Consider the following 26,689-nt stretch of genomic DNA (forward strand, 5'->3'; position numbering starts at 1 on the left):
TGTTTAGCAATGTGGAAAACTCCCTAGAAGGCACATGTCAACAGGCCTTTTTTTCAGCTGGAACGTGGTGGAACGGAGTTCCAGAACCTCTTGAAAATGGTCACATGGCTGGTGGCCCCGCCCCTTGATCTCCAGACAGGAGCGGCGCAGAGGGCAATCTCAACTCCCCTCTGTCTGGAGATCAGGGGGCGGGGCCACCAGCCATGTGACCATTTTCTCCGAGGGCAACCCACTGAGTTCCAGCACCTGTTTTCACAGAAAAAAAGCTCTGCATGTCAGCATCAGCAGACTGTACCCAGCAGAGTTGCATATAGTCCTTGTCCCTACGAATGCATCTCTGAGCTACTTCTAATGTCACAGCCCTATAATTTGGGTAGAAATCCCCCGAGTGATTCACTTTTGCAGAAAGCCAGGAAAGTGGGAGCTTTACTTACCTCTTCAGGTAGGCCATTCCATAGGATGGGGGCTACCACAGGGAAGGCACGTGTGCAGCTTTTGATTTTGCCCAGCTATAAGATGGTATATGCAGAAGACCCTATCCAGTTGAGTGAAGCTGCCATAGCGGAACATTAGGGGGAGAGGTGGTTGTAGATGATAGCCAAAATCTTGAATTGAGCCTGGTAACTGATGGGTAAATGGAGAAAGGGAATATTATGTATGTTCTAGCTAGCTCCTGAAAGAGCACAGCATTCTGCATTAGCTAGAGTCTCCGAGTTGACTTCGAGGGGAGAACTATGTAGAGTGCATTACAGTAGTCTAGTCTCGATTACCGTGGCATGGCAACTTCCAAGCTAGTTGTGAGAAGGCCTTTTTTGTAGTTTGAAGTGACTTGACAGCACATAAAACACACAGAGAGACTTTTGCATGATTAGAGAACACACACACCCCTCCCAGGACAATTAAACAGGAGCTAAAGAAGGAGGGGAGGAGAAAGGTGGGAGATAAGAAAGGAGGTAGGGTTTGGGAAGAGGGGAAGCTGTGGGGGGGGGGGGAATGAGGCAGCTGAGGCAGGCTCAATGGAGGAAGTAAATCATCCAGGGAAAGGGTGGAGAAAGCTGGGTGTGGAGAGAAGTGGCAGAGCAGACAGGCAAAGCAGAAATAGAGAAATTTGGGACAAGTGGGCATTCCCTGTTGAAAACGGGGGCTGTTCTCTCCAGTTAAAGCTAACCTTTAATGCACTTCCTGTGGGGAGAGGGAAGGTAGACCCTAGACCCTAGACTGAGCATGACAGCCCTGGTGCCTGGTACACTGCCTCTGAACAGGGAGGCTCAGATTTAGTTCTTTGACAAGCAGACAGGTTCACACCAAAGTAGTCCATTTCCCATTGTTAGTATGCAGAGGTAGACTGCCTCTGCGTATGGAAAATCAAAAAGAGTCCAGTAGCACCTTTAAGACTAACCAACTTTATCGTAGCATAAGCTTTCGAGAATCACAGTTCTCTTCGTCAGATGCACTGTGATGAACTGTGATTCTCGAAAGCTTATGCTACAATAAAGTTGGTTGGTCTTAAAGGTGCTACTGGACTCTTTTTGATTTTGCTACTACAGACTAACATAGCTAACTCCTCTGCATCTGCATATGGAGTTTCAGTTTGGTTTAATCCAGCCAAGCCTGTTCTCTTTCACATCGCTTGTCCCACTATTTTTTTGTGGGACCACTCTTTGTTTAATGCCCGTTCCGGCTTTTACCCTGTCCCCACAGTTGTTATCTGGAGATCACTTGTAATTCATGGAAATCTCCAGGCCCCACCTGGAGTTTGGCAACCCTAGGCTGGCTGCTGCAAGGAACGTGAACTAGATGACCCATTGCTTTAACTAAGGTGGTCAGCCTCGAGGTGGTGGCTGGAGATCTTCCGGAATTATAACTGATCTCCTGGTCACAGACAGCGGTTCCCCGAGAGACAATGGTTGCTCTGGAGGGTGGGCTCTTATGGCATTATACCCTGTTGAGGTCTCTCCCATCCCCAAACCTCACCCTCTCCAAGATCTGCCCCCCAAATCTCCAGGAATTTCCCAACCTGGACCTGGCAACCTTTGCTCTAACCCAGCTAGGCTTTTCTGAAGTCGCCACCTTTTGATGATCTGACAAACCCGGCACGCTGCTAAAACCCGCTTTCCCTGCTCTTTGCCATTTCATTTGCGCGCTGCATGCAACAACCCACAGGGTGGCGCCTTCCCCCCAGGTTTCCCACCATCCGCGTGTGTAGGTTTGGACGTGGGTGGCTGAAAGGGGCGGCGGGGGGTGGGGGGAGACAAGAAACCGCCTGGCTCCCCTTCTGCTAGCAGCAGGGGATTGCACGGTGCATGCCGGGAGGTGGAGTCTTGGCAGGTAGGAAAGTGGCCCGGGGAAGGTGGCGATGGAGACTCCAATTCCCGGAAGCCTTTGCGCCCTGCAGGCTGGGATTGGGAACTGAAAGCTGGGGTGGGGGGAGGAAAGAGTGACTGCTTAGGCTTGCTGCATAGGAAGAGGAAATCCAAAGGGGGGGGGGGAGCAGCAGAGGCGGCTGGAAGCAAGAGGGGAAATCCAGTGGCTGGGGAGAATCCCAGTTTGGAAGCCTTCTTTGGAGAGCAACTTTGCAGTAAGTTTGGGATGGCGGGCGGGGGGGGGGGGGGGAGAGGGGCGAGCTTGGAGGGAGGGGCAGCGAAGAGATTGGGCTGGGCTGGGCTGGGCTGGGCTGGAGGGGGGTTCAGGGGCCAGGCGACTTTTGGCAGGGCTCCGGTTGCCCTCCCCAGGATGCCTGGAGACGAGCGCAAATAGAAAACAAACCAAGCCTTGCGTTGGAGGCTTGCTTCCCCTGTGGGTCGAGGGTGCTGATGCGTCGTGGGGGCGGGGCTTTGGGGAAGGGGCGGGGATTGAATTTGGGGGGATTTGGTTTTGGCTTTCGGATCGGACTGGAGCTTGCAGGTTTCCTTCCCCGGGGATATTTGCACCAAGTGTTTCTGTTTGCAGAGCAAGCGAGGCGCCTTATGGCATGGGGAGGCCTTGGGTTGGAGGACCAAGACCCCCCAGTTATTGCAACATTGGGGGAGGGTCTCTTATTGAGGTCCATGTCCGTCCGTCCCCTCCAAAAAATTAGCTTTGGAAATCTGCTTCTGGCTTGGTCTGGCTTTGTCACCCAGTGGGTTGGCTGAGGATGTGTAACTTCTCTGTACGCCTGGCACAAAAATCATCTTGCTCTGGGCGCCTGTTGATGGCGTGGGACGGTCTGGGTGGGTTTGGATTGGAGAAGTTGGCAGGGCATCGGCAGAGAAGAGCCCTCCCGCACCTGCCCTTGCCTCTCGTTAGTCTGTGGGCAGGACATGACTGGCATGGCCTAAAAGTAGCACCGGGGAGCAAAATGCCATCGTCGCCTGTGGTTTGCGATTAGATAAGGTGTTGGCAAATGATAAAATTCCGCTACAGCTGAAAAAAAGTGTCTGGCCCGCTTCTCTTGCTCGGCCTCTGCTTTGGCCACCGTAAGCATCATAATTTTGTTTGCTTGTTTGGTTCTTCTTAGCTTTGTGTGGCATGCACGGTTTTCAACAAGAGCAAAGATTTGTACAGAGCGTCGTCCAGAAAAGTTATCAAAAATAGAAACTGGAATGTTTACAGTTGAGTATTCGTACATCCTAATAATCGCATGACTTTAAGAGCCTTCATGTATTAGACCAATAGACCACCTAGTCTGGCATCCTTTAGCCAGCTTCTCAGCATTGACCTGTGTGCCATGCTTCTGGGAGAACCTGGCTACGCTAGCTGGTCCGCCTGTTGCTGTTCCCTAGCTGAGATACACTGCCTCTGATCATGCAGGTTCCACCTACCTATCATTTAGCTAACAGTCCTTGAATGTGCATGAATTTGCCTGTTCCCCTTTTAATGTCACTGAGGCCGTGAGTTCCACAAGTTAATTCTGCCCCGTGGACAGAAAATGCATTCTTTTGGCTGGCCTCCATTTCCTTACCATCTACTTTATCAGGTGTCCCCAAGTTATGAGAGGGAGAGAAAAGAGTTTTCTGCCCCTTTCGTGTGCACGCTGTACATCATTTTCTAGCCATCTGCCCTATTCTCGTATGTCTAACCTGAAAGCCCCAGATGCTTTAACCTTTCTTTGTAAGGGATGGTGTTCCAACACTTTGATAATCTTTTGGGCCATCTCTTTTTCTGCCTTGAAAAGCAAGGGGATATTTATTTGTACCTCTTTCTTTTACAGTCCAGTAGAATCTGAAACGCCGCTTCTCCGAATAGGTTGACTTGTGTTTATTTTTGTTAGCTTACCCTGACATTGGCGTAACATCCTGTTTTCACTGACCCTACAGAGGCCCCAAAGCCCTGGAGCTGCTATTTTGGAGTGACCGCTTTCCTTATTATAAGGACTTGTTACCAGCTTGAAGTTTGCAGCGAATGAGCCTGTCATCTGGGCAAAGTGGCATGCCTGGGGAAAACTGAAGCCTGTGTGACAAAACTGGGTGATTCTGTTTTTTCCCAGCAGCCACGTCCCTTGATGGCTGCATTGCAAGTCTCTTCAGCTGTTTTTTTTTAATGAACAAGGCATAAATATACAACCTCGCAAAGGATATCAAGTGCAGAGTTCACAGACATGTGGCAGAACTCTGTTTTCTGGTCTTAAGTGGGGTAGTTGAAGACGCTGATGGTTTGAGGAGAGTTTAAGAGGTGAATTGATAGCTCTCTTCAAGTATTTCAAGGGCTATCCCATATTGAGGATGGAACAGAACTGTTTTGTGTTGCCCCAGAGAGTCAGACCAGAACCAATGGGTTAATTCAATCCAAAGAGCTTTCGGCTAAATGTTAAGAAGAACTTCCTGACAGAGTGGTTCCTCAGTGGAATAGGCTTCCTCCGGAGGTGGTGGGCTCTTCTTCTTTGGAGGTTTTTAAGCAGAGGCTAGATGGCCACCTGTCAGTAATGCTGGGCAGGAGGGGATGGGCTGGTGTGAGGCTCTCTTGGCCCTTTCTTATATACCCAGACTAATGCCCAGTTGCCACTTTGGGATCAGGAAGGAATTTTTCTCCGGGCCAGATTGGCTGGGATCCTGGAGGGTTATTTTGTCTTCTTCTGTGCATAGAGGAGGGGTCACCAGGAGAGGTAGCTGTGAATTTCCTTTGTTATAATAATAATAAATAACAACAACAACAATTTATATACCGAGCTTCAGGACAACTTAACGCCCACTCAGAGCGGTTTACAAAGTGTGTTTTTATTATCCTCACAACAATCACCCTGTGAGGCAGGTGGGGCTGAAAGAGCTCTGAGAGAGCTGTGACTGACCCAAGGTCACCCAGCTGGCTTCAAGTGGAGGAGTGGAGAATCAAACCTGCCTCTACAGATTAGAGTCCTGCCGTTCTTAACCATTATACCAAACTGGCTCGTCGTGCAGTGGGTTGGACTAGATGACCCTTGGGATCCCTTCAAGCTCTATGTTTCTATGACTCGAAAGAAATAATGAGGATGATAAAAGGCTAAGAAGCACATTTTGATGGGATTTATTTCCTGCTAGTGGGGTTTCTCAAAGTTCCAGATTCAATCCTTGGCATCTCCAGTTAAGAGGAACTCTGTGGGAAAGACCTTTCTCTGCCCAAAACTTGGGAGCCCCGTTGCCAGACAGAGTAGATGCTACTGAGATACTTACCACCGATATGACTCTGAATAAAGCTATTTTTGTATGTTTAGAGGCACTGATACTCAGTGGTAGATCACCTTCTTGACTAAACGTTCAATTTCTGGCATCTCCCACTAAAGATTATCCAGTTCTAGAGAACTCAAGGAACCACTCCCAGCTTGATTTAAGAGAGTGACAAGCTAGGGCAGCTTTGTGTTTGGGAGGCGCTCTTGCACTAGAGGAAACCAAGTCCCTGTATTTGGGGCCCGTCCCAGATATCCAGCGCTCCAAATCACCACCTTTTCAGGAGCAGATTTTCTCCGAGACGGTCTCTTCTGGCAGGTGCCTTTTGAAATGCTTTAGAGGGCGAATCCTTGTAGGAAGCGCTTTTCTGTGCCGCTTACTAGATGTTTGGCAGTTGGTGCCTCTAAGCCTCAACCCTTTAAAGGAAAAATAAAGACCTGTACAGGCTAGCTACAAAGAAAGGCTATGCTATGAGATAGCCGTGAGGATCAATTTTGAAACCTGTGAGGATTAATTTTGAAGAAAGCATTGGTTGAAGAGAATACTGACTGTACTCTTTGAAAAAGATGATTTGAAACGGGCAATTGGGATCTAGACAACCGGTTAGAGGAATTACTACCAAGAGGAATTACTACCAAGTCATTTCATCAGAAAAAATATTATTCTGAATGAACTACAGCCATCTGTGAGGAAACTGACATTGAATAATTCTTACCTATGAAACGGACACACGGTGCTGTGGAAACTACAGTAGCTGAGTGGACTTGTGTATATGGTGTTCTTAACACATTTGCACTTTATTTTTTCTGTGCAATATATGAATAGCACTTTAGACACCTTGCACTTTATTTATTGGCATAGAACTTCCATGTTAGCACTGGTATGAATGGTTTTCCGCCTATGAGTAGGGTTTGCAATTATTAAAACTGAAGAAATTGTATATTGTACTTCGGTGTGAATTGCTTTATACCACTGTGAGGCTTGACATTGGTTGTATTATAGATTTATTAGTGTTAGTAAGCCAGATGTGGGTAATTTTGCTTTTCTTGTACTTACTAGATGTTTGGCAGGTGGTGCCTCTAAGCCTCAACCCTTTAAAGGAAAAATAAAGAAGACCTGAAGGCAGCAAAAGTGGGAAGTGATGCCTCGCTACCCGGTCCGTTCTTTCACGGACACTCTGTGGGTTTGAGGCACGTCAGGGCAGGTTAGGCTTAGCCGCCTTTGATGGGCTCTGGCCCCAGGAAGAAAGGCCGTGTATGGGAAATCGACTAGAATTGGAGGTTGATCCATCTCATTGGACGAAAGAGGAGCTGTGGAAATGCGGAGGGAGGAGAGCTGAGCGGGGGCTGATGATCCTGGCTTAGAGCAAGCACAGTGTCCTCTGCGTTAAAAAAGGAAGCGTCACAATATTTGGAGGCATAGATCCAGAGGAGTTCGCCGTGTTAGTCTGTAGTAGCAAAATCGAAAAGAGTCCAGTAGCACCTTTAAGACTAACCAACTTTACTGTAGCATAAGCTTTCGAGAATCACAGGTCTCTTCGTCAGATGCAGAATATTTGTCAGAATATTTGGAGGCAAAATCTGTGGCATCCTGGATGGAGGGTTCTTACCATCCAGGGGGCTTTTGGGGCACCTGTTCCCTTGAAGGGACACTATGGGCGCACCCAGGTGGCCTTCTTTTCTTTGGTGCGGGCCCCTGTCTGTTGCATGCCTCCTTATTTTCCTAAGGGTATTATCCCTGACAGGGAAAGGCTGCACCCCAAAGTCATCAAGCGTTCCCCAAGAGTTTGTTGGGCAGTGTCTGCAACTCAGTCTAGCTGTCCTAAAACAGACCTGCTCCCCACGGCATGAGAAAATCCTGGGAAAGATCTGTGCCCCCTGGGTTTGTCAGTGGCATCTTTGCCATTCTTGTAACCTCCACCTTCCGGGTGGCCACTGAAGCAACCGTGGTGACCTCAGGGCTGATGGTTCCGCACTGTGTTGTGGATGCTTTAGATCTGTGCTTTTTTTCTTTAAAAAGAGGTGCTGGTACTCACGATGTTTGCCAGCCTGGGGACCCGTTGGTCAAAAGAGGTGCTGATATTGCATACTGGCCCGTACTGCCGGAAAAAGGCACTGCTGAAAAAAAACCTATACTGATTCCAAATAAATAAAGTGATTCCAAATAACTATACTGATTCCAAATAAATAAATAAAGTGGGAAAATGCAAAGCCCTGAAGTTCTTAGGAAGCCAATAGTTGTGTTTCCCTCTGGAGTTGTAAAAGAGGCTCTTGGCATGGTAATATCTATGTAGCTTCCCAAAGAAATTTCAGGGCTCTGCTGTCTTTTCCCCTCCCCAAGTGGCTGGGAGTTCCATATGCCTCCACACCACTGGCGCGTCAGAGAGCAAGAGTTCAGGCCTGGTGCGGTTGACCCTGCAGCTTTCTCAAATCCAGACTTGAGTTACGTGGACTTTGCTAACAGATTAGGCTGTTGTTACTTGAGAACTTTCCTCAGGCTGGGTTCATACACACAGGGGCCGATCTGTGCTTCTTTGCACTGCAGTTGGAGGAGGACCAGATTTGGGAGTGCTCTCATCTGTTGAAAGTTCCTTGTCAGTGGAAAACCAGCATAGCTAGCAAAGAGAGGTAGGATCAGACCTTTGTACCTGATCTGCTAGTTTTCTGAGTGCGTGGAGGTCTTTTATACAAAAGAATGTCCAAAGCTGGAATCTATCCCCCGCAGTCAGAAGGGATGCTGTTCAAAACCTAGATAGCGTCAGACTCCCTCACATTTTGCTGTCATGCTTCAAGATGTTGGATAGTATCATTGTGGGTTTTATCTATGTCATAATACACAAGAAGGATCCCAGAGAGAAGAACCAAAATAAAAAGTGCCCGAGTGCATGCTGGAATGAAACACTGCAGATACAGTACAAATTTCAACCAGCACTTAACGATTGAATGCAAAACATTTATATACAAAACATATTTCCTGTTTGTAAAACAAAGCAGGCAAAAACATACATAGGAGCTGCTTTGTTCTGCAGGCAGTGAATTTGTTATGTATATAAAAGTTTGGTGCTATACAAAAATGGTTCAGACAAGAGATGTTTTTCTAAAAGGATCACGACTGTAAACTATATTACCAAGTACCTTCTGCTCCTGTACATACGTTCTTACTGAGTAGTTTCCATATCGTTTAATACACATCAAATTGCTTATTCATTTCAGATTATCTGCTCGTTTTCAGTTTCTGCAATCTATACCCTATTGTATTGCCTATTGAATAATATAATAACATTCTATTTATGTACTGCCCTTCAGGACAACACCACTCAGAGCAGTATACAAAGTGTGTTATAATTATCCTTACGACAGGTGAGGTGGGTGGGGCTGAGACAGCTGTGACTGACCCAAGGTCACTCAGCTGGCTTCAAGTGGAGGAGTGGGGAATCAAACCTGGCTCTCCAGATTAGAGTCCTGCTATTCTTAACCTCTACACCAAACATCCCAGGCATTGATCATGTGGATTTCAACTTTGCAGTCCACCTTGAACCTCAGTGAGAAAGGTGGACTGTAAAGAACAATAACGGAGTATGCAGTTGTTTAATGTCAGATGAAATTTGTACTGTATCCACAGTGTTTCCTTCCAGAATATGCTCAGGCACTTTTTATTTTGGTTGTATTTGTATCTGTCACACCAGCACAGATGGGACTTCAGGGATTCGTGTAGCTGCTTCGTACTGAGACCCATCAGCCTGGATAACATCTTCTGTAACTAGCAGTGGATATCCAGCGACTTCCATGGGCAGGGCGTATCATTGCTCAAACCAGAGACCTTTCTACTTGGAGGAACTGACCCAGGATTCTTTGCATGCAAAATATGTACTCTCTTCTGAGTTACGACTCTAGTTTTAAGATTCACAAGAAGGTGTGAATCTGTCTTCTGTCAAACTCGACCATTGGTCTATCTAGCTCAGTATCATTCTCAAATGGCGAGAGGTCTTTCTCAGCATCTTTCCCTCTCCCTCCCTCCTTTTCCCTGATCTTCTCCCCCGCACACACCACCAAAAGACCTTGATCTGCCATCTCCAGAGCTCTCATTTCATTTAGAAGAGTTTTCTTGTTGTCCCTGTTGCCAAAAGGCCATTTTAAAGACGACGCTCACGCTAGCTGGCAGCGATAGAAACGATGATGAGGATTTTCCATTTGGGATATTGCTGGGGGACGGGGGAAGAGGACGAGAGATGCCTTGGGTGTTTTGCTGTTACAAAGGAACCCAATATTGTGTTAGGGAGTTCTGCTGTCTTCACAGGGGGTGATGTGTCCAAGGGAAGTTGCCTTCACCTGTGGATTTCGCCAGTCCGTGGTTCTGTTACTTAGGGTCGGATGGAAACCCTAACTGAGCAGAAGGGAAAATCTGGGAGGAAGGGGAGAGAATGGACTTCTGCTTGTGCTTTCTTACATCACTACCAGCTTGGGTTGTTTGGTGTGCGGAACAGTTTCTCTGGTGGGGCATTATTCCTTAGTTCATTGGTTGCATTTCTATGTTTGAGGGCATCAGTCGCTGCAAAAAAGAGAGTCCCCAAATGCCCGGAATAATGCTGTTTTAAGGAGAGAAGCCTGCTTATAACTAGAGATGGGCACAAACCCAAAAAAACCCTGAACCGTACAGTTCGTGGTTTGTCGCATTTCACAAACCACGAACTCTCATGAACCGGTTTGTGAAAATGTCACATCCAGGTCAGCAAATCGTCATTTCCAGATCAGCAGAAGGTCTGCAAGAAGTCCATCCCCTATTGCCTAGGAAACTGATTCATTGGCGCCAGGCTGTCTGCAGTGACGAACTAAAAAAACGAACCAAATGAACCAGCCTAAAGTTCATGACGGTTTGTCAGAAATGGGCTCTGATGAACTGCCGGTTCGCGAATCACGAACTGGCCTGGTTCATCATGAACTTTGGTTCGTATTTCGGTTCGTGTCCATCTCTGTTTGTAGCAGTTTGCTAGGCAAGAAGGAAAAAGGAGAGGTGTTTAGAAAAAAAACAGCAAAATCAGATTCCTGGTTACAGAACATGTGCATCTCCAGTGAGTTTTTTATTCATCTATCATATGATTACCCTGACACAGCGCAGCAGGTTATTGTATAGAATTGCACCTTAATTTCCCAGCCAGCTGTTGCAAATCATGAAGTCATCAGACTGATATATATTTTAATTGGCTCGGCTTTTGAGCCGGCAGGAGACCTGTTAAGAGACCCCAGCTGAACTTTTTCCAGCCGTAAGACACATAAAGCAGCATGAAGCTTGGTGTTTACATAGCCATTTTGGTATTCACAAATGTGAACTTGTAATCCTTACAACAGCCTGGGTTGGTAGGCCAGTATTATCCCCGTGGGACAGAGGCCACCTGTTGAATTTGTAGCAGGGCTAAAACTTTAACTTTTGCCTCTCAGATCAGGCACATTCTTTAAGATCCTATACCACGCTAGCTCCATGTTGTATGCTTTATTAAACGAAGGTCTATCTCTCCTTTGCCGTTGGCTCCAAACCACCTTTACGTTGGCACAAGAGCATCCAAAAGCTTTAACATCTCTGGGGCTTTTTGGCATTACTGCAAGAAAAGGCGGGGTACTTTGCAGTGAGTTGAACAGACCCGAACTATGATGGATGTGAAATTGAATTATGGCCTGAAGGACTGACAGCTGACCATTTTTATCAAGGGTACAACTTGGCTGCAACAATGTGCCGTGTTGACTGTGGCAGTCTCCCCCACTCATGGAAAGCTTTGCATTTAAATTGCTTACGTGGTGACCGTACTCATGAGATGACATGGTAACAAAACAATTTAGAATGTAGCTGACGTGGCTCAACGTTAATCCCTGGGGCAAAATGCGTATTAATCACAGAGGCCGGTTTTTGGCCATCTTGTGCATTGTCTTTGGTAGGGGTTCCCCTGAGAGTAAAAGCAAGGTAACGATTGCCGATTGGAATAAACGGGCGTTTTTGCAAAGTGCGCTGCCTCTGAGAAATGGGGACGCGAGGCTTGCCTTTGTATATAGTTCTTCCCACCCCTCCCAGTTCGTATCCCCGAGCAAAAATTCGAGCAGGATACATCTTCATCAACTACATTGTTTGTTTCCTAAACTGACAGCTCCAATGCTCAGCCCTGAACTGCATTGATTTCTCCATCGGTTTGAGAGTGTCTTACAGACACAGTTGCATGGATACTGGGACTATGCAGAAGTACAGAAATGAGACATTGACCACAGAATTTGGCTTGCTAAGAACCGTTCTTTTTTTAAAAAGAGAGAAAGGGAAAGCAAGTTACTAGTCCTTTGTGTTTGGATATGCTTGGATGTGTGGGCTGCGTCTGAGAAAATCTCAGAAGCCAGAAGGATGGCTGAAGAGTATTTCTGCTGACTGGTGGGGGGAGTGGAATTAAGTGCCTTTGTCTTGAGTAGTAGAAGGAAACTAAATTACACAGTAAAGACCTACAAGATTTCCAGGGTATACGCTTTCAAGAGTCAAAGCTCTTTTTGTCAGATACAAGTAGGAATGGAGGTCCCTGCGCCCATTCCTACTTGTATCTGATGAAGGGAGCTTTGACTCTTGAAAGCTTGTATTCTACAAATCTTGTTGGTCTTGAAGGTGCTACTAGATTTGAATCTTGTTTTTTACTGCAAATCAACACGACTACCCTCCTAAAATGAAATTACACGTGTTAGTAAAAATTCCTCTGTGTAATGCCAGGATCCAACACAGAAGTCTCTGACTTCATCAGAGCTCTTGACCTGCGAAAACTTCTGCTTGCACAAATTGTACTAATCCTTCAGGTGCCACTGCACCCCAGAGAGAGAAGAGCTGCTGCACGCTCCAAAGCAATTTGAGTCGGACTCTTACCAAATCTCATGATGTTCAGTTTAATTCTATGGTATTGATGACATTGGCATTGCTTTTGTGCATGTCCTTTGTTTTGTCTGTCCTATATAGTTTTCCCCAGAGAGAGAGAGAGAGAGAAAGAGAGAGAGAGAGAGAGAGAGAGAGTAGGAGTGATTCCGCACACGTTGGATAATGTACTTCCAATCCTCTTTATAGATCATTTGGAACGGATTTTTTTGTGTGCGGAACAAAAAATCCACCTCAAATGATTGATAAAGTGCATTGAAAGTGCATTATCCAACGTGTGCGGAATCAGCCCATGGCTGTGATTGGCTGGGATGGAGCAGCTTCCTGATTGGTCTGTCTTTGCTATATAACCTACAGGGTCACTCAGTCTGATCAGTCTGTGTTAACCGTGGTGCAGTGGGGCTCTCGTTAGCTCCTCCACTGTCCCCTCCTTGTTGGGCTTTCTCTGGCTTGCCTATCAGAGCAGAACGAAAACTGAGGGGCAGGCCATATCTTCCTCTGTGCCGAGTTTCTAGGCATCATAGTGTAGTGATTTTAGTGTCAGATGGAGGCGACTTGGGTTCAAACTCACCACTTAGTTATAAAGTTTGCTGGGTGCTCTCGAGTCAGGCACTGTCTCTCCGCCTATCTCATACCTCACAGGGTTGTGTAGTAGAAGGAGGACCACGTACATCAAGCTGAGCTCCTTGAAGAAAAGGCGCAGGATACGTGGATAATAGTAAACACTCTTTCTTGAGTGTTTGCTATTACTTTTACTATTTACTATTATTTCTACGTTTACTATTACTTTTACTATTACTTAACTATTTTGCATCTGACAAAGAGAGCTGTGGCTCTCGAAAGCTTATGCTACAATAAAGTTGGTTTAGTCTTAAAGGTGCTCTATTTTGCAGCTACAGACTAACATGGCTAACTCCTCTGTTTCTTGAACGTTTGACTTTTTCTTGGGTGTTGCAACACCTCACGGGTTTCAGCCCCTGGTTTTCTGGCCTCCTGCCATTCTTCAGAAACCTGCTTATTTTGGAAGGTCCTTATTTGACTGGTTAAAGGACAACCCTAAAAAGATAAGTCGAGAGACCTTTTTAGATGAGTTTTTCAGTGCAATCCAAACAAGAGCTACTCTAGTCGAAGCTCATTGAAATCAGTGAGTTTAGAATGGAGTATTCTTACGATTGCACTGTTTATTTGGTACTTGTGCTGCCTTGAGGCTGTGAACTTGGTTCCGTTCTTACTTCCGTTGACTTGTTGTTTAGGTCAGCGTTTTAAATTGGGTCCATTTAGACCTTTTGATGATGGATTCTAATTTTTCCTGCTTCTTTTGTAAGCTGCCTTGATGCTTTTTTAAAAATAGAAAGGTGAGATGTCTAAATAAATTGAGAGTTCTCAGGACTGGCAAGGAAGAAATGTGTCATTTGGGAACAGAGAACATAATTTTTGTTCTATAGAGGACGGGGATAGCCTAGGACTCAAATAAGGATGTGAAGAGGAAAGGAAACATGAAAGAACTAGTCGTTTCAATTTCCAGTTCCTCTCTTAGTGTCCTTCTCCATTGTTAAAACTGCAAGCTCAGAACTTGGCATCCAAGCCAGGCTGTCTTGTATTTTTAAGTGACTGTCGAAAGGTGACCTCTTTGGTGGCTGGAGAGGGAGCTTTGCTCTTCTCTCCGGAGGTGGAAAGGAGGTAGGGACAGAAATTTAAGAAACAAACTGAACGTGTCCCTTCTCTAGGGAAAGCCCCCCCCCCCCCCGCCAATGGTTGGAAATATATTTGGAGAAGAGCCTAAAGGGGATGTAGATAATATTGCATGCTTGTAATGGATATTGACTGAAGTGTGGGCACTGTTTAATTTCCTGAAAGAGGTTTTAGGGTCAGAGCGAATGAATGAAAGCCTTGCTTTGGAAGGAAATCGTACCTGTAAAAAGAACCCCAAGGCCTATTTAGCCCGGTATCCCCACAGCAGGCAGCCACTGGAAAGCCTACAGTCAGGGCACGAAGACCCATGCGGTCTCCTCTTGTGTCCCTTCGGCACAGGTGTACTGCCTCCACACATGGAGGTTTCATTTTCCCAACGTGGGCTGGCTGGCCGCCATTAAAGGCCACGTTCAGCAGGAGTTCTAGACACGCCTTAATTTTGTGTGTGGAAAGGCGGCTTTCTTCACTGGGAAGGAAATGCACTTTGTACGTGCTCTGAGTTTAGTTGTGGAATGTTGTTCCATGTTGGCTGCAGAGGGGGAAGATGCGGTGCGTAAGGGGCATGGTTAAAAGAGGAGAAGGACAGGAGGATCAAATGGTGCATCAAGGCATCTTGTTTCCTTGTCAGTACCTCTAAGGAATGCACCCAGGCTCCAATGTACAGGCTCCGTGTCAGTACCTCTAAGGAATGTACAGGCTCAGGGGCAGGGCATCTGCTTTGCATAGAGAAATTCCCTGGTTCAGTCCCTGGCTTTCCCGGTTATAGGATGTCCAGTGTTGGGAAAGACCTTTCTCTACCCGGGAGAGTAGAGCTGAGAGCGGCAATGATTCTTTGCAAAAGCAGCTGTTCAGCGGCAGCTGCAAAGGATGTGAAGACACCTGGAAAGGGGGAATGCAAAGTCTAGCGATCCAGACTCATCTATTGGGGCTCTTTGGACCGATTGAGCTGTAGGGCAGGATTGAGAGCGAGCGTGCAGCCAGCAGGTGGAGCACCCATTTCCCCGCCCCCTCCTTTCGGACTGTATTATTATTCAGCCTCCTTTGCCAGGCAGGGAGACAGGCAGCTTTAGGTGCCTGTCACTATTCTTCCGGCTGCTGTCATTCCGTGCAGCCTCCAGGGAGGGAGACGGGAGAGGCGGCTGCGTGGTGCCTCTTTAAAGCTTTCTCCACCAACCACAACACCACAGAGAGCGGATTTCTTGCCCGCCTCTCTGCAATTGCAAGATCAGCTCTCGGCAGAGCCCGCCACACTCCTTCAGCCAAAACGCTGCCAGCAAAGCGGAGCAAAGAGATCTTGTTTTACAGGTGCAGGGTCCCCAAAAGTGAGTGGAACGGGCTTCTTTTGGGTGCTGGGCTCAGGCCGATGACTGATCGGGGCATCTCAGTGGGGCTGACGGTCTTGAATGGAAATAGAGTCCCTAGAGACAGTGAGAGGAGAGCGGTGTCTCTTTATCTTCTACTCTTATTAGGTATTATGCAGATTCATAACGTACTCCCGCGGAAATGATGAGATTGCAGCGATGGAAAGCCTCCAGTAGCATCTGATATTCCTCCTGGGAAACCTCGAAACTACCGCTTCTGGACCTGGAAGCCACAATCTCCCCGCAACCCATATAGCCTGCTTCAAGCTTCCAGGAGACAGGCACCAACAAAAAAATTATCAAAGAAGATCATCTGGGAAACCTGCTGTTCTGGCTTTCGATACCTTGAAATGGCACCTTTGCAAACAAACAAAAGCAAGCCGAGCCCCCCTTTCTCTCCTCCAGCCCTCTTAGGATCATCTGTTTTTGTTTTTCTGCTTTGAGCCCTCCTGGAAACATTTTGTCCAGTTGCAGTTACAGCTTTGGCAGGATTAAAAAGGAGTGGGGATAAAATGGGTCCAGTATGAATGGTAACCTCGCCTACGCTACGTACTTGGACACAGATTTCCAAAAGGGCTGGGAAGCCTTCAGACATTCAAGGCAAGCCGCTGGCAGGTCCTTGTCGGAGAAAACCATCTAAATACTAGAATCACGGAGTAAGGATTCCTCTTTCCCTGCTTGCAGGTAACTTCTAGATGACTGCCTGTCACCTTGTTTGAACTTCAGCAAAGGTATCTTTTCTTAGCAGCGGCGTAAGCGAGGCTGTGGCAGATTCTGCAGAAACTGAGGTGGGGGGGATGCAGAATGTGAAACTTGGGAACCTCAACCTTTGTATTCATAAATAGTTTTAGTCCTGATAGTTGCAAAGAGGGAGGTATGAAGTGTGTGGGGGATGCCCCATGACATCTTGGAACTTGGTGCTTAATATGTTTTCCGGTGGGTGGGCTTCATTATCCCGTATTCTTTTCGTGTGTGTCCAAATGAAAGTACACAGCTATTCACTCAACAACAATAGCACAGATTAGCAAAATGAGAGTTAATAGCACAGCTTTGCTAATTTGCACCATCAGGCCCTCATATCCGGCTTTGCTAGCGTCCAAATATTTAAGTATGTTGCCTTGGAAGAACTTCCTATTGCTAGGCTCCATAGCCATAGGTGAGTGTGTCAGCTCCCCCCACACACAAACTTTTCCCCTTGACGCTAGAGCATATAATTAGATTGGGAATGTACTAAATGCAGATTCTGTGTTTGGCTTCTAAAGAACGTCAGTTTGGCTAGGAGGATTCTCTTGCATTCTATCTGCGGCTTGAGCACTATTTAATTTTTTTTTAAGAAGTAATAGAGCTCTCCTCTGGGCCAACAGTTTGGCTTAGAACAAGGCAGTTTACATATCAGCCTTTTCTGGAAATGCTCTCTTACCTGACCTGGAAGCTGTTCCTATAAATTCTGTGTACAGCTGTGGCCATTTTAGCTGCAAAGCAAAAGGCTCTCAGTTTATAGGCTTGCAAGTAGCTATACACCTGCACAAGACAGGATTGTCCCGTGGTGACCAGGAAGGGAAGTGTAATAAAAGTAAGAGGGTGCGTCTTTAGGTCACCTTGTAGATATGTTTGGGCACTGGAGAATCATGTTGTTTCGTTGCTGGTGTGGACTTCTTTGCCAAGCTTGCTCAGGGCGCTGTCCCAGCCAGCAGATGGGGAAGGTGGGTGGGGAAACAGAATGATAACTCTTCTCAGGTACTCATGATGGGACGGAGACAGGTGGAGGTTCCAGAATATAATATTTTCTGTAGGCCAGGAGTCCAAATTAGGCCCTAAAGCCATTTCACTGTGCAAAGGTTGGAATAGATAGGTTTTTAGGAGGGGTGGGTTCCTGGGAGATATTAATGGTGTTTGGGGCGGAGAGGGAACTCAAAGGGGCATGATGCCATGTGGCTTTAAAAAGGCCATTTTCTCCAGGGGAACCAATTGATCTTTGTAGTCGAGAGATCAGTTGTAATTCTGGGAGATCTCCAGGCTCCAGTCCACCTAGAGGTTGGCATCCCTCAATGAAGGGTCAGGCAGTGATTGAGGGAAGGGAACTTCTTGGACACAAGTTCTGAGGTAAAAGTCTGGTGAACTTTGGGTCACATTAAAAACTGTATTTATATTTGTGTGCACTCTCTCTCTCTTTCTCTCTCTCTGACTAATATTCAGGGACCCTTTTTCCAAGACCCTTCCTTTCTAACAGCTGTTGGCAATTGTGGAAATACCAAGGTCAATGCCAAATTTGTTTCTCCCGTTGCCAATCTCTCTTCTTCTTCCCCCCCCCCACTATAGTTCAGAGCTAGGCCTCGAAATGGGGGCAATTTCCAGCCCATCATTTTTGTGTCTCAGAGCAGTCCAACTCGGAGTGAGAGGCCAGGCGATCAGGCCTGGACAAGTGAGAGAGGCCCAGATGGGCTGGCTTTTCTGTTCTCTTTGGAGTGAGTGTCACACAAGAAGAGGTACAGGCTGCTGCTTGTGAAAAGGAGTTGTCGTTTTGAAGTGCATTGGGTGGGCTGTAATTAGGGTTGCCAAGTCCCTCTACCGTCCCACCGGGAGGGTAGAGTCACTGGCACTTACCTTGTGCCAGGCACGAGGTCCTCCTTCTGGGCCAGCAGAAGGTCTGCAGAAAGCACCCTCCCCCCCCATTGCCTAGGAAACTGATTGATCAGCGCCAGGCTGTCTGCAGTGACGAACCGAAAAATGCACCAAACGAACCAGCATAAAGTTCGTGGCAATTGTCAGAAATGGGCTCTGACAAACCGCCGGTTTGCAAACCACGAACCAGCGTGGTTCGTGACAAACTTTGGTTCATATTTTGGTTTGTGTCCGCCTCTAGTGTAGAGTGATCTCCCTAAAAAAGATTATATACAAAAGGGTTTTACTGCATGTAACTGTAATATGTATGTAAATATAAGATGGCCCCTTTTTTTTCTCTGGAAAGCATACGGAGGAAAAATGTCTTCCTTTCAGGTATTTGAGACACGTGCAAAGCAGAATCCAGGACTGCTTTGGACTGCAGGTCAGGGAGAATTTTTCTTGAATGCTTTAACACACGAGGAACTCCTTGCGAGTTCTTCTAGCGCCAAAGAAAAGGGCTGATCTGTTTATCCCCCGCTTTTCTCCCCAGTAGGGATCTATAGTGGTTTGCTTCCATTCTCCTGCCTTCTATTTTATCCTTACAACAACCCTGTGAGGTAGGTTAGCCTGAGGCTGTGTGGCTCACCCAAGGTCACCCAGCAAGCTTCCATGGCAAAGCAGGGATTTGAACGTGGCTATTCCAGATCTTAGACCTACTTTAACCACTACACCACACTGGATCTAGAATTCTTTCCCCCAATGTGTTATTTTTCTAATTACTGGTTTGCTGGGAAAGTTCAATAGCGATAGCCCCTTCTTGCTGTCTGAAGTGCATTCTTTCACTTCCCTCTGCTTTATGCACAGACCCGGGCTGTGGTTTTAAAGCCAATCAGAATTTCAGCCCTTGGGCGTGTGCCTTCTGCACTAAGGGTGCGGAATTTTGTGACTGCAGAACTCACAAAATTGTCCTGTGGTGGGAGTTGCCCTTTCCCTCCCCCAAAGGTCACGATAAACTCCCTTCATATGCCCTCCCCATCCAAGTAGGCTTGCCAACCCCCAGGTGGAACCTAGAGATCTCCTAGAATTACAGCTACAGAGATCCTTTTCCCCCGGAGAAAGTGACTGCCTTGGGCGGTGAACCCTATGGCATTATATCCCACTGAGGTCCCTCCCCTCCCCAAACCCTGCCCTCCCAGGCTCAGTTTCCCCTAATGCCCAGGAATTTCCCAGCCTTGAGTTGGCAACTCAAGAGTCCCCCTGGCTCAGAGTGGATTTTTCCAAGATCGCTATCACCTTTGTGCTTCAAGAGATCCCAGAACAACAACAGAATCCCAGCAGTGTTTATTATGGGGAACAAAGAGTGCTTGTAAATATCTTAAAGAAGGTGCTCATTATAAACAATCCAAAGCTGCTATATTGAATGAGACTCCTTCGAGGTGGAGAGAGGAAGAAACTGCTTTTTATCCATGTGTTTGTTTATGTGCTTTGGCCCTATCAGTTCATGGATCCTAAAATATAAACTTGGGTTATAGTATTTTGGTTACCAGAATATTGCTGCACCCAGTTTTTTGTATCCTCATCTACAAATGGGACAGCCCCATATAGAGATGAAAGTGTGGGGTGTGCCACATTAAACTGTAGCCATAGGCAGAGGTCAGCTGTTCTGTTTGGCAAGTCTGAAACAACAGCCAGCTGCTTGCTAGTACAGTGTGTTTCCCTTGTTGACGAAAACATCCTTTCTTGTGCGCGCATGTGGTTTTTCAAAAAATACCCTCTTGTGCCAGATGTAAACCGAATTAGCTCTGCCTGCTTAAACAGGGCGCCCACTGGACCATTAAAACATGCTTTCGAAATGGCCCAGATTGGACGAGCGACCTCGGGGCCATGCCTACGTCTGTGTGAGCCCCTGGCCACCTTACGTAAGGCTTCATTTGCCATTCAAGGGACATTCGCCAGAAGGGAGAAAGAGAAAATGGCCCGTTTTGTGATGTGCCCTGGAGATTTCAGTAGCCCAGGAGGATCTGGGGCCTGGCCTCGTTGTGTGACTGCCGCGATTGGGGATTCCTTGCCGGCCCTCTCTCACCTCTCAAGCTGCCCCAAATGAGCCAAATTAAGTAAAAGGAGTGTGTTTGCATGTGGCCGCTTAATGTCATTGTGCATGCATGGTTTATCAGAGGAGGTACTGCTTTCTTGTAAGTCCAGAGGAGTTAGCCATGTTAGTCTGTAGTTGCAAAATACTAAAGAGTCCAGTAGCACCTTTAAGACTAACCAACTTTATTATAGAATAAGCTTTTGAGAACCACAGCTCTCTTCATCAGATGAATCTTGACGAAGAGAGCTGTGGTTCTCAAAAACTTATGCTACAATAAAGTTGGTTAATCTTAAAGGTGCTACTGGACTCTCTATTTTGCTTTCTTGTAGAAATTGTTTTCAACAGGGAAGAAGGTTGGGAATCTTTGGAGGGGGGATTAAAGTATGTAGAGGCAAGCGGGTGAAGATTTTGGGCTGATGGGAGGCACTGGGACAGATGCATGAACTGGCGACCTCTTAGAACTGTAGTCTAGTCTTCGTGAATCATCTGGGTTGGACGTCCTTGAACCTTGCACCCTTTTCAGGCACAGAAGGAAATAGGAGAGTACAACATCGACCCTTCCAGTTGGCAGCTAGCTTCTGGATTGGCCAGGCTTGGTATAAATCCTGGATGCCTGGCCACCTAGTCTCACCTGGTCAACAGAATAGTATCTTAGGCATGCTGCATTTTAGGGTCCTGCTTAACCCATATGGCCATATGGCTTTGAAGCCTGGTTTTGAGTCTGGCTGCCTTGATCTTGGACTGGCTCTGATAGTTCTTTTGCAAAAATCTTCACAATATTTTCCAGATTTCAGTAGCCCCAGAGAAGACTCCCATGTCCTAGCTTTTTTGATGCTCATTTTGGGGGAGATAGGGTTGTCAGGCCAAGCCAAGCAACCAGCAGGAAAGTTGTGGGTGGGTACATGGAGGGGGGCATTGCGACCATAATGACATCACTTCCGGGGGAAACCTGGAAGTGACAGCAATAGCCCTAGGAATTGCCAGAAACTCTATGTTAAAACCATAGAGTTTCTAGCAATTCCTAAAGCTACCACTGTTGCTTCCAGACAACAGGAGCTTGGAGCAGGGAATACTCAACCCCAAACCAGGGGTTTAGCAGCCCGGGTGGAGTGGTTGGCTTGCAAATCATTTTGAAAAGGAAAGTTTCCTTGGAGGATTTCTCTCTCTCTCTCTCTCTCTCTCTCTCTCTCTCTCTCTCTCTCTCTCTCTCTCTCTCTCTCTCTCTCTCTCTCTCTCTCTCTCTCTGTCTCTCTCTGTCTCTCTCTGTCTCTCTCTGTCTCTCTCTCTCTCTCTCTCTCTGACACAGTACATGTGTACTTTATACTAAATTCTCTGTATTCTACAACTCAGCATCCAAGAGACAGTCTATAGATTCTGTCTTGGCCTTCTGATTGGCCCAAAGCCTCCCTGCTGAATTGGGTTAGCCCCCATTCTAAGAGAGAAGAAAGTAGAGGTGAGACGTGTAGATAGATATTCCTAGTTTTTATACAGCAACATCAGGACTAGCAGCTTAATTTTTCAAAAAAGAGATGAGATTTCCAAGATGCTATTTTCTGCTAGTTTCAATCAGTTATGCGCAAATAATTCTGTCATTCCTGATGCAGGTGAATTCAGCAGAATTTTTTCCTTTTCCACATTCTGAAAGTAAATTTTGACAGGCACTGGAATTAAGTATGAGTTAGGAGTGTTTCAATTTTTTTGGTAAAAGCAGTTCTCTTATCTACCTGCAATTCAAGGGAAATTCTGCCTTCGATGATATCAAACTGTCTTTCTTGGTTTTGTGTTTCAGCATAAGATAAAAGCACCCACACTCTCTTCTTCCAAGACCACAAAACTTACTGTTACAGACACTCAGACACCATAATTTCACAATGTGTAGGAAATTTTAGAGTGCTGAACGTCATGTCTGTGCTAATTTTAATTACAAGCTTTCAGTTTTGGGCTTTTTTTTTCTGACGTCAAAAAATGGTCTAACTTTCCCCACTGCTTCCCTCTTCTTTGCTAAATATGTTGTCTGTTTTTGCTTGTCTTGATTTTTTAAAATGTCTCTTAATCCCTTAATTGAGATTGAAGGACATAATCCCCTTAAGGACAGCATTTGACTTTCTGCTTGATAGAGCCCCCACGTCTGAAAGCAAAAATTAACATCAGAAATGGGTTGTAGAGGGAATTGTAATGCTTCATAGTGGCTAGCCAGGTTGATATTAATTGCCAGCTGTGCTAACTTGCAAAATCCCAGACTTTATTTATTATTCTTTTTCTTCCCCCTTGTGGGGAAATACAAATTTTAATTTCCATTCCTTTTCCAGGGTTAGTTCACTGGAGGAATATTGCATTTGTTGATACTGTATGTTTTTTTAAAATACATCTCCATATCTGAGATCCTGAAAGCTGGGTTGGAAAAGCCTTCATGGGGCAGTTTTAAGGGCAGTTGGCCAGGCCCTCTCTAAGGTTTGGGGGTCTTGGCAAGATGTGTTCTATTAAGTAAGACAACCCACTGTGCATGTGTGGGCACCCTGGAGGAGGGAATGGAGTATCTTGCTCCTTGATGGCACTAATTGGGCTTAGAAGCTTGAGGTGATCTCATATTCCTAGTAAGAACAGGTTCGTCGGGTTGGCAGCAGGCTCCCCCCAGGGTTTGTAGGCCTTGGAAGAAATTTCATCTTGTCAGCTGTTAACACCAGCCCTGCCAGTCAGACAGTGATACTCAACTTTAGCACGTGGGAGAGGGAATTTATGACTCACACATATTATCTCAAATGCAATCTTTATGCAGTCTTGTAAGGTAGACCAGTGGTATTATCTCCACGTTGCAGATGTGCAGGGAGTGAAATGACTAAGGCCATCTAGTGAGTTGGTAGCAAAGGTGAGAGCTGGAGACCCCCCAGATCTCTGCTTGTTTTCTCAACTGCTACTTGGTACCAACTCCACAACAGTGGTGTGTCTTAGGTGTGAGCCCTAGTAATGCACCTCTGTTTTGTTCTGAGTGAAGGTAGGAAGTTGTGGGTGCTAGGTAACCACACAACGGTTTCTTCCAGGATTAGCGGATGTTGGGCCAGTGGTTGCTAGGCAACGGCGGAGCACTTCTTCACCTGAAAATTCAGCCAGCGTCGTCCGTGGCAGTATCTTGGTTTTACAGCACGGCAGGCGATACATCTGTGCGAGTTTTTTTACCTGGGTGTTGAAGTGCTGTTTTTAAACTACAGGAAAGGGCAAATTTCTTAATTATGAGAACACGTTGCCTGTGGAACAAGAGGTCGAGAAAGGTTGTGGAATGTCCTTCCCAGGAGATTCTCGAGAAACGGTTAGGCGGGGCTGCAGTATGCAGAAGGTTAAAGATGAATAAAATGTACTCTCCAATGTCTCCTCTTAGGATTTTGCGGTTACACCTTCTCCATCATTGCAATGTGTTGATATTTTCTGAATGCTGACTCGATGGATTTCTAGATTCATTCCTTGTATCGTCAGTTTTTTTTTAAATTTCAAAATTTGGTATCTGATCATTGACAGCATTTGATAAAGTTAGTGGGTTTTGACCCACAAGTGTGTTTCAACCCTAAGGTGGGTTTCTGTTGACTCACTGCTTTAGGGCCAGTTTGGCATAGGACCCAAATGTGTACCCCTCCATAAACTTCACTGGGTGGCCGGTTTCTCTCAGCCACATTTACCTGACAAAGTTTTTGTGAGGGAAATAGGGAGAATCATGTAAAATGCTGTCAGCTTCTTGGAGAAAGGACAGGACAAAATTGTGATCGATTTCTTTCTAAAAGTTATTTTTAAGAACAGAAAGAGTGATAAGGATAAAAATGGGATAGGGGAAGATTAGAGGAAGAAAAGCAGGCAGAGAGAAACCCCCAAGGGATGGCCTGATGTAGAATAAAAATCAAATCCCACATTGTAGGTTGGGCTGAACTGTGAGTCTGGAGTCTGCAAATGATTAACACTACTGTGAAAGTAGACCTGTAATATTGTTTAGTATTCCGTAGCAGGTGGCTAACTGCCCATTTGGCAGCTTACGCGAGACTTCATGTTTGAGATCAAAGCAGTCAAGAGAAAGCAGTGAGTCTAAAAGCACTCAAATTTTTGAGATTAAAAAATTTCACACACAAAATGTGGAACTGGAAATCTTAATACCTTTCAAATGTTGGTGAATATTTTGGCACCTGCCTCTCTTCGGGGGCTGAAAGCTGCCTTGGAAAGGGCACTTCGTGTATAAATGGCGTCACAAACTTTTCAAAATACCATGCCCTTCCTGTCTGCCCCACCCTCTGTGTATTTTTATCAAAATTGGATCCTTGGAACAATAAATTTCCATGGCAACTACCCTGCTGTTTAATTTATGACGCTCCCACTTTCTAGGTTAACAGAAACCCCCGCTGGTCCTTCGCCATCACAGCCCAACCTTGAATTGTTAAATGTTGCTGAGTGTGTGCACGACTGGTTGTAGCGGGCGGTTGTTCTTTGATGGAAATAGAAGCGAGAGACTTTCATTGTCTGCTATGAAAGTATTTTTAGTTCCCCATCTAATTTTAGACTTTGTTTTCAGGACAGGCAGTAAATGCTTCATCTAAAATATATGTTAAGTTCTGTACCCGTTTCTCCTTTTTGAAACTTTACTTGGGGGTGGGGGTAAGAGAGATGGGCAATGTGGAGAAGCGGTTAGAGTGTCGATCTAGGAACTGGGAGTCCCAGGTTCGAATTTGGCCATGAAGCTGACCTTGGGCCAATCGCTATCAGGGTTGTTGTGTGGTTAAAAGGGGCTATATGCTTTCCTTGAAGGAAGAGAGGGACAAAAATGTGACTGTGTGTATTTAACAGTAACAGGCCTTATATAGATCTAAGTGTATGCCTTTTTTCCCCTGGGACTGCAGAAAAAATGCAGTTTAATATAGGCAGCAGAATTCCAATTCCTGTGAATCTGAATCTTATTTTAAATGTGTGTATATGAAGAAGGGAGCTGTGACTCTCAAAAGCTTCCACTCTGAAAATCTTGTTGGCCTTTAAGGTGCTGTTGGACTCAAATCCTGCTTTTCTTCTGCAGACCAACACGGCTGCCCACCTAAAACTATGTGTGTACACAAGTATGTATATGTAAGTATGTATATTCTAGCCCTCAAGGTTGTGGTACAAAGGGCTTGAAATTGCACGGTCATCGAGGCACCTTTTCTTCTTAATGCTTTGAAGCAAGATGTAAACTGAATCTGTTGCTCTGGTGAATGCTGAGATGGTGGCGCTTTCCAATAATCTAGTGAAATTTTCATATCACAAATCTGGGAGACAAAGCGGTTGGCTGTTGTTGTTTTTAAGCCCGTCATTGAAGAAGATGATTCAGCTGGCATCCAACATATACTCACTTTTTAGCTAATTTCATAAGGCACTTCTTTAATAAGGTAAAAAATACAGTCTCTTCTCAGCACCAAAATAGTAAAAAGTCCAGTAGCCGTGACTGGATGGTTGAAACAGAGTAGACTGAAGCGAAATCCCGCAAAGACGGAGGTCCTGTACTTGAGCCGTGGGCGATTTGATTCGGAACTCCAGCTCCCGACCCTCAATGGGGTGCGCATAGCGCCCGTTCCGAGGCTTAGGAGCCTGGGGGTGATCCTGGGTGCCTCCCTGACGGTGGAGGCCCAGGTCGCAGCGGTTATCAGGTCTTCCTTTTCCCATCTTCGACAGACCAGGCAGCTTGCCCCTTATCTTTCGACCCGCGACTTAACTACAGTGATCCAAGCAACGGTCACCTCTAGACTGGACTACTGTATCTTGCTCTACGCAGCGCTTCCCTTGAGTCTGGTCTGGAGGTTACAGCTGGTTCAAAATGCAGCTGCACGTGTTATTAATGGGGTGCCAATTGGAACGTACATAACACCTATACTACGTCAGCTGCATTGGTTGCCAGTGGAGTACCGGATCAGATTCAAGGTTTTGGTATTAACCTATAAAGCCCTAAGCGGACTGAGACCTGCGTGTCTGCAGGATCGCCTCTCCTTGTATACGCCCCAGAAGGCACTTCAATCATCAAACAAACAGCTATTGGTGGTCCCTGGCCCCAGGGAGGCCTGCCTGGCCTCAACCATAGCCAGGGCCTTTTTGGTCCTGGCTCCGGCCTGGTGGAACTCTCTGTCTCTTGAAACCAGGGTCCAGCAGGATTTGTTGTCCTTCCGCCAGGTCTGTAAGACAGAGATGTTCCGCCAGGCGTATGGCTGAGGCCAGCCTGGCCTCCGCTGGCTGTGCGAGGGGGGAAGGAGTTGATGATTAATGCTTAACTCCCCCACTAGATGTTTTACCACCTGTCCATTTGAGAATTTTGTTTTAACTGAGTGAAGTTATACTGTGGTTGCCGCCCTCTTGATATCTTTTTTAAATTATTTATATGTGAACTGTAATTCTAAAATGCTTTTGTGAATTTTTGTCATTTGCTGATTGTGTTTTAACTG

The 26,689-nt window shown here is 46.1% G+C and overlaps 1 protein-coding gene across 5 annotated transcripts in view; it reads left to right on the plus strand.

Moving 5' to 3' along the window:
* The first annotated feature begins 2,463 nt into the window (after positions 1 to 2,463).
* MIB2 (MIB E3 ubiquitin protein ligase 2) overlaps positions 2,464 to 26,689 on the plus strand; it is a 69,674-nt gene continuing 45,448 nt past the window's right edge. For 2 of the 5 annotated variants that reach the window (XM_055001636.1, XM_055001641.1), the window contains exon 1: positions 16,022 to 16,243. The gene's annotated coding sequence lies outside the window, so the exon portion shown is untranslated. Of the gene's footprint in view, positions 2,579 to 3,312; positions 3,456 to 9,132; positions 9,143 to 16,021; positions 16,244 to 26,689 lie in introns of those variants that run through there. The other 3 variants (XM_055001637.1, XM_055001639.1, XM_055001638.1) reach the window with 3 other exon arrangements.

Source organism: Eublepharis macularius, chromosome 17 (genome assembly GCF_028583425.1).
Source record: "Eublepharis macularius isolate TG4126 chromosome 17, MPM_Emac_v1.0, whole genome shotgun sequence".
In the NCBI taxonomy this organism is placed as follows: domain Eukaryota; kingdom Metazoa; phylum Chordata; class Lepidosauria; order Squamata; family Eublepharidae; genus Eublepharis; species Eublepharis macularius.